Genomic DNA, 11358 nt, shown 5'->3' with positions numbered 1-11358 from the left:
AGGAGCCTACAGCTCACTAAAATTAAAGATGAATCATATGTTGATTTAGCCATATATAAACTCATGTGTATGACCTAGGTCTGACAAAAAGCTGCGGGTAAAGAGCTGGCAAAATAATTGCTCTTACGTACCCCCAGATGTACAGCATCTTAAGTAAGCTATTGCTCAGTCTTGCTTCACACAGTGTGAAGCTTTCACAAATCTCACCCTTTCATTTGAAGCCTTGAGGCTTCGACTATAGCAGGTTTCTAAGGGGAATGCAGCAAAGTGTTTCAGCAGTCTGTAGGGACAGAAACCTGGCTAAACATCGAGCCAGTAAGGAGACTGTTCCATTTCGTAACAGATCCAACCTCCCGTGTTACTGTTCTCCAGTGCCACCTACTGTCATTTTTCTGAAACTGTAACGCAAGGAACAGAGATCACCGTGGCAAGCACAGCAGCAATTAAGCTTTATGTCTGGCTGCAGGGGATGTCATCATGTCTATCATTATTACTGACAAATATGGCCCCTGTCGGAAGTCTGCCCTTTATGAGCAAGATTCATGGTTGTTGATACCCTGCTTGCAGATGGTGTGATACTACTTCTCTTAGATCAGTGCTCCAAAGCACTGCGGCACCAAGGTGATGGCAAGGTATCAGCAAAGCTATACAAACAAAATAAGTTTTTTCCATATGCTAGTGAAAACAAACAAACAAACAAAAAGTGAAAAATGTCAAGATTTATTTAAACAGAAGATGAACAAGAATTCTGGTAACAAAAAGATGTGGTTAATATCTGGTTTGCTGCATTACAGACTTGTATTTCCTTCTCACTTACAAGGTTCACAGAGCATGGACTATACCTTACCTGTTTAGTAAAACCTAGCATGGTAGATTCTTCTGGGCAAGGAAAATAAAAGTTGTAACACCACATAGTGGTTGAGTCATTATGACATGATTCATCTGTGAAGAAGACTTTTGTTGTAAAGGGCAAAAAGGACTTTTCAATTCTGAAAACACTTCTCACTCTCATTTATTCACATAGAATAAGTCAAGGGAAATGACAGGGAGAGAATAAAGAGGGGGAGGGAAGCAAAGTTTCACTTTTCTGTGAGATATAGATAGAATATTATTATACACTATATAGAAAATATTTACATGCTCTGCTGACACCTACACATAACATACAAAGTTACTGAGTTACCAACACCCTCCTGAGCTTTGAAATACCTACACTACAAGTGAAAAACCTATCTGTACAGTCTGTACACACCAACTGGAAAGCTAGCCATTACTGAATGTAGACTACATATATTAATCCCTCTTTTTATTTGAGCATCTTTGTACTTTGATACTGTAAAAGGAACAACACGCTTTACCAGAGTTGTTTCTGAGTGCAACAACTCCAGCTTCAAAAATCAAATTGCTGAGAAAAATGAGTGTTAAAATGGAGAACAGCCACATCACATCCATCTTAGAACATAGTTAAAATAAGACATCTAGGATGATTTTTATATGTGTGTATATATATAAATACGAGATATATAATACATAGGCATATATATGTATGCATATACATGTATATATGTTTACATGCATGTATTTATATATGCATGCATACATGTGTAGATACTGTATATGTGCTTACATACATATATTAGGCTTTTATATATAGACATAAACATATCATAAATATATATATCATATATATATATATATATAAATCTAATAAACACTAAGTGGCCCAAGAAAGGAGCTTAAATGCTTCAGAAAAGGAGAACTAAAGCCACACATTTCAGGTGAAAGAGACAAACTTTCCAAAGCTGAGTGCCTAAACCCAAAGCTCTTTTTCATACCACTCTTTAAATTTCACTTTGTGTTGTTTTCTTCCATTTCTCTTACCTCCTGTGATTTTTCTGCTGCTATTCTTTTTGCCTTCCCAATCCAGTGTGCCTGCTCAATGGCTTTGTCATTGCAATGCATTCAACAGGGTTTGTTGACCTTCCAGAAATTGTTCATATCATACATTGTACAAATATAAAAACATAGTATTGTGTTACTAGCACACTGTTAAGACAAGCTCCTTATGTACTTCAGAATGCTTTTTCCTAAGGAAAATTTAGCAAGCTAGTTCATCACCATTTTTAAGACCCCTTCCCATTGCAGCCATGGGGCTCTGCAGGATTTCTGGAGCAGAAAGAGGGTACAGAACAGCCCTGAAGTGAAGAACTCAGCCACTCTGGTGAACCTGAGCCAAGGTGACTTTGTTATTGTAGCCTGGCAGAATTGATCCCATGCTGCCTCAGGAATCTGTTAGTATTATCATCACATTGAGGAGAACCAGAATTAAGTATGGCTTTAAATTCAACTCCAAAGTATCTGCAAAACAGGGAAAGGGCAATGGTAACAAAGACCCACTTGTATACCCTGCATTCATGACCATGACGCCAAAAGTACTTTCAGGTCAACCAGTAAAATTTTAAAGCGTTATATTATAAACCCTTACATAGTACTACAGGCTATACATACTGTAGCCTTATAACAGCTGACTGTTATATGCTCTATTGTCTTTTTATCAAAGAAATAAGTAATAGTTTAAACACAAAAGTAAAGACATCTAAGGTCAAAACACTAATTTACTTGCACAGTATTAACATTGTCTTGATTTGCATTTCTGAGAGGATGCTTTTCTTACATTTGCTATAATGTCCATATTGCAGTACAGCAATATCTTTAAAAATGCAGTATTTCTGAATTTTCCCTGAACCTTTCTTGCACAAAGGTAGCTTCCTGCATCTTTCTTTCTGCTTTAGTTTTGTAGTCATACTTGCTGACACTATGACTAAAACATTTTATTTGAAAAAACAAACAAACAAACAAACAAAACAAACAAACAAACAAACCAACAAAATACGTCTTTTACAAAAAATTAGTCAGTAGTGTATATACAATTTTTAAAGCAACTGAACAGCATTCCTTATAGGCAATTCAGGATATGAAGCATCTGCTTAGATAGCTAATTTGGCTGCATATTTAGGTTGCATATGCATGCCAGCACAGCATTCATTATTGTTTTCATTAAAACTTACCTGCAGCATGAAACCAACAATAATTTACTTGAGTTTCCTTATAAATAATGCAAAGAGACTGCTTATCTGCAGTAATATATATTTCTGCAAACTGCTATGTGAAATTAAGCTCACAGCACCCCTCCACCACAGTTGGACAGGCCCTTAAATTAGTGACTGGCAAAGAGATGCTCTCAGTGCTGAAAATCAAGCTTCATGTATCTATCAGAGCAAAGTACTTTCCCCATCAGCACTACCTGTACAGATTATTCTTACAGTAGCGATTGTTCTCTGCTATGTCAGGTCCTGTGCTAGCCTGTTCATGGTTTTGCTAAAGATGTTTCTGTATTTATGAACAAAAGGACCTGTATAATGGAACAGATCAGGTGTGTCCACTGGGGCTGAGTAGTAAATTCACACCACAGCAGTTCTGCAGCTGTAAACATGCGCTTTGCTTGATGACACCACAGGTACTTACCTCACTGCATTAGCCATGACTTAGGTTTGTGTCCTATCTGGCACTATTTTGGGTGGCTGATCCAACCCCTATTGTTACAGTTGCCCTGTCTCTGTCTTCCTTTCCAGTACAGGAACAAATCTGCTGAGACAGGAGTCAGGAGTGAGTAGCATGATGCTTCACACCACAGGTGAGCACCTGTGTTCAGTTAGAGGGGAGCTGCAAGGCCCCACTGCAGAGTGCAGAAGAGGAAAGTTGTGCTGGGGTATCTCAGGGGAAAACAGAAGAGGAGCTAGTATCCCTAGTTCTACCTTGCACAACAGCCTCTAGAGATGGCTGGTGTCTTTCAGAGACAGGTTCCCAGCTCACAATGAGCTTAGTTAGTCTGGCAAGCACTAGGTTAGGAAATGAAGAGAGAGAAAAGCAAGAGAGGTCTTCTCAGTTCCACCCATCCAACAACCTATGAAAATCACTTATTCAAAGAGTTTAATAGTCCTCACATTGACAACAATTTCCTAGTACTTTTGGATGGGAAGTCAGTGCAGGGGAAATTACTATAAAAGAAACACGCAGTATCATCCATCATCACCTAGGCCTACAAGACAGCTAAAACCACCATGCACTGATGACACAAAGGCAGACAGGAAGGTAGACATTTTCCGCCACAGTTGCTGGGGAAAGTGAAAACCCAGGAAGTGATGAGGTTTGGTATAGTTTCTGCAGTAAGCACTGAGTCACCCCTGCTCCAACAGGTTATGCCTTGCTCACTTCACTCTTTAGGGTTCATTTGTAAAATCAGAAACCTCCATTTAGAAGAAATTTTAAACTGAAGACAGTGATCCTATTACAAAATGATGCATCACAAACAGCACAACCATCTCCCCTACTTCCCAAGGAAGAGCTGAATTAACCGGATGAATTTGATTCTAAACATGGGAACACTAGGCTGCTCCTACCTGTTCTGGTAGCATCAGCGTGGGAGCTGTGCTGATGCAAAACTCTGAGCTAGGGTACCTGACTGGAAGCCTGCAGTGTTCAGGTCAAACACAAGCCTGGGGTATGCCTAAAAGCAAATGAATACAGAACTCACCATCACTTAGGTTTTCATTAAGGGTTGGGTGTTTTCTGGAGGACAAGAGAGGGAGAGTCTCAGAATGTCTAGGAGAGCAAGTCAGTCTTACAGCCTGAGAGCTTAATAAAGAGTAACAAGTAAATTTGAATACACCTGATGCTCAGGTGTCATCTCAGAAGGCTGCATCACAGGCCTCCGGGAGATGGTCTAAAATAAGGTATCACGTTGTACCATATAACACACCCTTCCTTTGAGGCCTAGCCTCACAGCATGTGACAGTCAACAGACATGAAAAAAGCTTGATACTGGAATTTGAGAATATATGCATGATTTATCTTGGTATCAAAATAAACCTCATCCACAAAACCCCTTGAACATTTGCACTTACTTCTTACTGCCTCAGTTAACTTTGCCATGTCTACTTCACAGCAGTGAGTCCAGGAAAAATCCAGACAGCCTAAACGGGCTGGAGCCCACTCATAATACATTGTTCATGTCATTTACTGATGCATAGTAGAAATAGTTATCTTATTCTTCACTTGGTTGATCTACTTTTATCTCCTTGATTCAAATGGTGTTATGCAAACTTCATGTTTGCTATCAGACTATGAAGAAGCCTATTGTAAGTAGGATACGGTTTTCTTAGATGTAAATGCACATGCAAAATAGAAAGAGCTTTTATATTGAGGTTTTATTTTCCTATGAGGTTCAAGTATTTTATCATTTTAATAATATTCCATTTTCCTGTTGCATCCACTTTTAAAACATCTTTTGTATTAGCTCCGAATATTATAATTGCTTCAAAATTCCTCTGGAGGGCACTATTACTATAACTATAGAATTAGCTACAGATGGATGTAATAGAGATAAACACTAAATAGCCTTGTTGACAGGAGGCAGAGTGTCTTTTAACCAAGACAGTTTCTTTACTGCTGCCTGGTCTTTACTTCAGAGAACATGGGAAATTCTAATCTTAGCTACAAAGATAAATAGAGTTTAGAAATCATTATAGAGGTTTGTCTAGGAAAAGGTGATGTGTGGGGTGTGAGTAGGGGAAAATCAGTTAACATCTTTGTTAGAAAGTACTGCAGTTTGGTATATCTTTCAAAGACTTTCAAAAAGTGATATTTCCAAGGTCTAGCACGAACTGTGAGGCTTTGGGTTGGGAAGGGGTATAGGAACCTGTTGTCCCTCAGACTCCATATTCTCTGTGACCACTCCTGTAAACTTGAAAAAGGACCAGCAACTGACACTTCTCCACACAGGCACTACAGCTGCCCTATCCTACTGCATAGGGCAACATGATATACTCCTCCAGGATTTAAGAAAAAGCCTATCTAACATAGAGAGGGAGAAAAATAACATTTCGGAGTTGGAAAATAGATTGTGACGTACCATAGTTTATTAATAGCTGCCTGTTTTTCAGGACTGAGAAGGAAATCAGAAATGAACCTCACAGTTCATTGGAAAACTTTTTTAAAAACAGGATAAACTCATGAAAGCTTGGAAAGGTTAACTCGAGAGTGAACATGTGTGTCTAATATGGTGCCCTCTTGTGACCACACAATATATTACATGATGTTCTTTTTAATCTCAGCTCTCTGACATTTTGTAGGGTAAACAAGTGATGAACTGTGACCCTCAGAGTTCATGTTTTAAAGTTTTTCTTTTGCATTTTCTGCGAAAGATCACATTTATGTGAAAAAAAAAAAAAGTTTTATTTTAATGTCACTGCTTCCTCTTGTCTTTTCCTTTTATCAATTGCACGTACAGTTATTTTATTTTCCAATTAAACTAGAAATTATTTGAGTAGGTAAAATATTTGTGTGATAGCTTTTCTAGCAAGTGGTGAGGCTCTTAGGATACTATGTTGTAGTGAAGAAAATGTTATTGATGTAATATGTTTCTAATTAGGCCATCAAGAAAAGGAAATAAATTTGAGGCAAGAGTATATTTCAGGTATAGCAGAAATAGTTGTTGTGGTTTAACCTGGTCACCAGCTAAACACCACACAGCCGTTCGCTCACCTTCCCCTTTCCCTCTCTGGGATGGGGAAGAGAAATGGGAAAGTGAAGCCTGTGAGTTGAGATAAAGACAGTTTATTAAGACAGAAAAAATAATAATGATGATAATAATGTTAATAGTACTACTACTAATAATGTGTGTGAAACAAGTGATGCACAATGCAATTGCTCACCACCCGCTGACCGATGCCCAGCCTATCCCCGAGCAGTCCGGCCCCCCCATCCCAGCTAGCCACCACTATGTACTGTTCAGCATGACATCAGATGGTATGGAATTTGGCCAGTTTGGGTCAGCTGTCCTGGGTCTGTCCCCTCCCAGCTCTTGCTGCACCCCTAGCCTGCCTGCTGGCAGGACAGAGCAAGAAGCTGAAAAGTCCTTGGTTTGGTGTAAGCACTGCTCTGCAACAATTAAAACATCAGCATGTTATCAGCACTCTTCTCATCCTAATCCAAAACATAGCACCCTACCAGCTACTAGGAAGAAAATTAACTCTGTCCTAACTGAAACCAGGACAATAGTATATAACTAATATTAACAAGGAATAATTAAAAGTTATAAAAAACCTACTAAAACAAAAATAAAGGTTCTAAATTAACTTCTTTTGAACTTAAATTTAGATCTACATTGATATTTTCATGAGTAAAAATTATCTTTTCTCTTTTGCAATGATCCCTTCCTTACCTGAATTTCTGAATTCAGACTGAATTTTCTGTACCTAATCATTACCTAATTCAATGGCATTACCCCCATGTGTTTCATTTCAGCTTTTTTTTTCTTCCTGATGTCTGCTTTACCACACTAAATGTTGAATTTTCACAGCTTCTTCTCCTAAACACTAGCCTTCAATAACAATTAGAGAATTTTGTTTTAGAAGATTTAAAATAATAAAGAACCACAGGAACTTTTCAAATGGATGTAAGAGGGAGAAAAAAAAAGACAGGTCAGATTTTGGGTACACCAACCTTGACACTGTCCTTTTAAAATACTCCCTAGACAACTTTAACTTTTGCAACCAGCACTCAAGCAGCTGCTCACCCTAGGGCCCAGTCAGATTGGCAGGATGACAGAGGTCAGTATTTCACACGAATGAACAATTTATCCAATATATAAGGCAGGCATTCATCTCTCTCTCTCTTTTCACCTGTCCTTTAAAGTTTAAACTGAGACTATCACAGGTACTGTGCACAATGCAATGAAAATCCCTCTTTCTATTAACCCTTTGAACCCTTACAATGGGAAGTGATATCCTTACAATTTTAAGCCAAGAGAGAAGCCACAGAAGGGCTCCCCTTCCCCTCACCCCTCTTTCATACCAGCTTCTTTTCCCTATGTACTTTCCTTCACAAAGGCACCCCTGTTACCTCTTGAATTCAGTCACTAAGTATGAGAAACCCATGTTGTTCTTTCAGCATTCAAAGTGCTTGTGTGAGGAGGGAGTAGCATTTTGACCAGATAAAAAAATTCAAAGATCAGATGAGATTTCTTTGGGGGTATGTTGGGATTCCACTTTAATCCAAAATGCAATTTTTAAGAAAAAAAAAAAAAAGTGATTCAGAAGCAGTCTCTGAGAATAACTAAAATAACTTAAAATAACTATTTAGCAATATTTGATTAAATAGGTTAGATAAATTAGATTAAAGCAGTTAAGAACATAGTAAAAGTAAAGTGTAGACTACTTTACTAACTGCATTACACTTAGAAGGGTTTAGGTTGGCTATAAAGAAATTTTGTTTGTCCTGGAGGCACATGCTGATGTGTATCACCCTAAATTTCTGTACATACAAAGCGAACTCAGGGGACCGTTAACACAATGGAAACAGTTGGTAATGAGAGAGAAACCCATGTCTCCTGAGCTCCAAATTGTTGTAAGGAACATTCTCACCACTCCTTTTGAACCTCCAAAAACTTTAAACAGGGAAAATCATGGAAGAGCTATGATTTATGACAAGGAAGAGTTAAGAAATTCTGAGCTTCTCGTTATCCAGATGTCTCAACCTCATTGATATGTAGAAGTTCAGGTAATTAAAATGTTAAGGTGTGTAGGGTTAGCAATCAACTCTGCACTTTCATTGCACTAAACACCACTTTGCCTATTCCAGTTAGATAACTAATTGAATGGACTACAGTCAAGCACTGGGTATGCTTTTGTTGAGACATACATGTATATATCAAATGAAGAAATCTGGAATTGCAAATGGTACCTTTTTTAATTAACAAGAGACACTCAAGCCATCCTGATGTTGATAAGTCTACAAAAATAACAGACACTGAAGAAAACTTACATTGCATTTTTTTTTATTCAAGTTTTTGTTATTATTTTGTTTTACCTCATCTGAAACTTAAAGCTCCAATGAACTGATGAACTTTACTACCTTTATCAGGCTCATATAGTTCAACATTTCTGTTGTACATCTAAAATATTTGGACAAATTGTAAGACAGCCTCCTGCAGCTAAATAAAGCTTGCTGAAATAACTACAATACCCTAAACCCCAAACCAAGGATCCCTTGCAGAAATACTTGCAGAAATACTTAGAAATACTAAGGGGCCCCTTTATTCTCCATTTGCTGGAAGGCAAAACTTATGATCCATTCAGATCTCTGAAGGATGAATTTCAGCTAAAATTCTCTAGAGCCTGGCCTAAAGTAGACATTGCTTCAGTGAATTCAATTTTCCAAGGTATTAAGAACTGAGAAAGTAAAATAGATGACAGGCACTGAGGGTGCCCGATTGGAGGTTAATGGGGCTGTTTGCCACTGACTTCAGGTAGGCCAGGATTTCAACCTTGCATTAGGGAGCAGAGCAGAAAAATGTTGTACAAGATTTAAACCTTTATCAACCTTTATCGTGAAAGCACAAGTTTGGCAGTAAAATGTGAATAATGATAATTATTATAATTACATAAAATATGTAATATAAATATATGAAATATAAATAAATGTAATAAATAAATATAAGCAAATAAATATATATATTATATATTAATATATAATATAAATGTATTATAATGATAATTATTATAACTCTGGTTGTAAGACTCTTTGAAAGATGTAGAAAGAAAGCATGACCTAAGAGTGTGGTATTAGGGTCTTCCACTACTAGATTGAAAGAAACAAGACTATTGCTAAAAATTACTATTCTGAGGATATCAGGCCTTTGAAGGTGTTAATCCTACAACAGTGTTAATTTTGTTAATGTCTATGTTCAAACCTATTATGGAGAGAAAAAACAGCCTTCTGAATTAAATATAGCTTTTCATATTCCTTTTAAAGTGGAAGACATTTGAACAATGCAAGTTTGCAGTTTCAGTTTTTCACTTTCTATACATCCTGTTTTCCTCAGCAGAGGCATAGCACCACAGAATAAGAAAAATAGTTTTATAACGCAATAGGGAAGTCTTGTCATTAGGACCTCCCACAGTCAAATGATCAAAAAAGCACTGGTGCTGGAGAATAAAGCTCTCAGCATACTTGTTTTCTTTTTCATGGATGGGTCTCCTGTTAGATTTGGAATAAGTCCATGTCTGTCTTCGTGTTGGCTCACTTCCCTCTCTTATAGCTGGGAAGGATTTCTATTAAATTCCTGGCTCTAAAATCTCTGAAAACCTGTCTCTAGATCTTCAGGGATATCACTCACTCTGTTTCTTATTTGTGTTTTAGGAATGTGTTTTATGAAATTCACATACCATGGTGATCTCAATCTTCATCGTACATTTTGGAGTGTTAATGTAACACAAGCAAAGAAAATATCTAGAATTTATGTAGCTTGAGGTCAACTAAAAACTCATTGGAAGCAAATTTGGCCACTTAGTAAGGAATAATGAACTGTTACAAGTCATTTTGATAAATAGGAAAATGCTTTTGATATACAAGAGGTTTTTGATGCTCTGCCTCACCCTCCGAGAGGAAAATTAGGAGAAATTTAGAAGTCTGTCTTTAATTCCAATTTGCATATAATTTCACTGGTCTAAATATTTTACCTTGATTTTGGTGGTCTGAAAACACATTAAGATATAGGCTTAGTACCATTAGGTGTAAAGAAGAAAGGAAATTAAAAAATAAAAATGATAATAAAGGTGACAGGCAAAGCACTGTGGCAATGGATCAAAAAGTCAGGAGCACAGGAAAGAACAGCAAACACAGAGGGGAGCAAAAAAAAGACTAATCAGAGAGGGCAGTAGAGGATGGAAAAAGAATTAAGCAAGGAAAGGAAGGAATTATCTAAATCAGAAGTGCAGTGGAGGCAAAAATATATTTAAACAGAGCAGAGAGATGTTACAAAGAAAACAAAGTTGTAGAGAGAAAAATTATAAATTATGAAAATGAGATACAAAAGAGCTGAATAAATGTGAAAGCAAAGGAGTTGAAGCAGAGAAACAGAATAGAAAAACAGACCACTTCACCCCTAGGAATACAGTTAATTCCAGTCAGGAGGTGGCTTGGGACCCACATTTAGTGGACCAGATTACCAGGGTTTTATTAAAAAACAAGTATACACACAGAACTTGTAGACTACCACCAGTTCTGGATGGCATCTTAAAAGATGCTTTTCAACGCCTTTAAGCTTTCTGCAGGATAGCAGGATTTCTCATTTGTGTCTTACTGTTTCAACATTAATGTCAACCTTACTTTACCTCTCCAGTTGCCTCCTGCATCTTCTTCCTTTTACACTTCCTTGCTATTTTTCACCTTATTTTAAAAGGACAACTACAAGTAGTGCTTGTTTCTAACCAACTGTAATAGTCTGAAAGATAACAG

The sequence above is a fragment of the Aythya fuligula genome, chromosome 1, assembly GCF_009819795.1.
Source record: "Aythya fuligula isolate bAytFul2 chromosome 1, bAytFul2.pri, whole genome shotgun sequence".
NCBI lineage: Eukaryota > Metazoa > Chordata > Aves > Anseriformes > Anatidae > Aythya > Aythya fuligula.
This window is presented reverse-complemented; position numbering follows the sequence as displayed.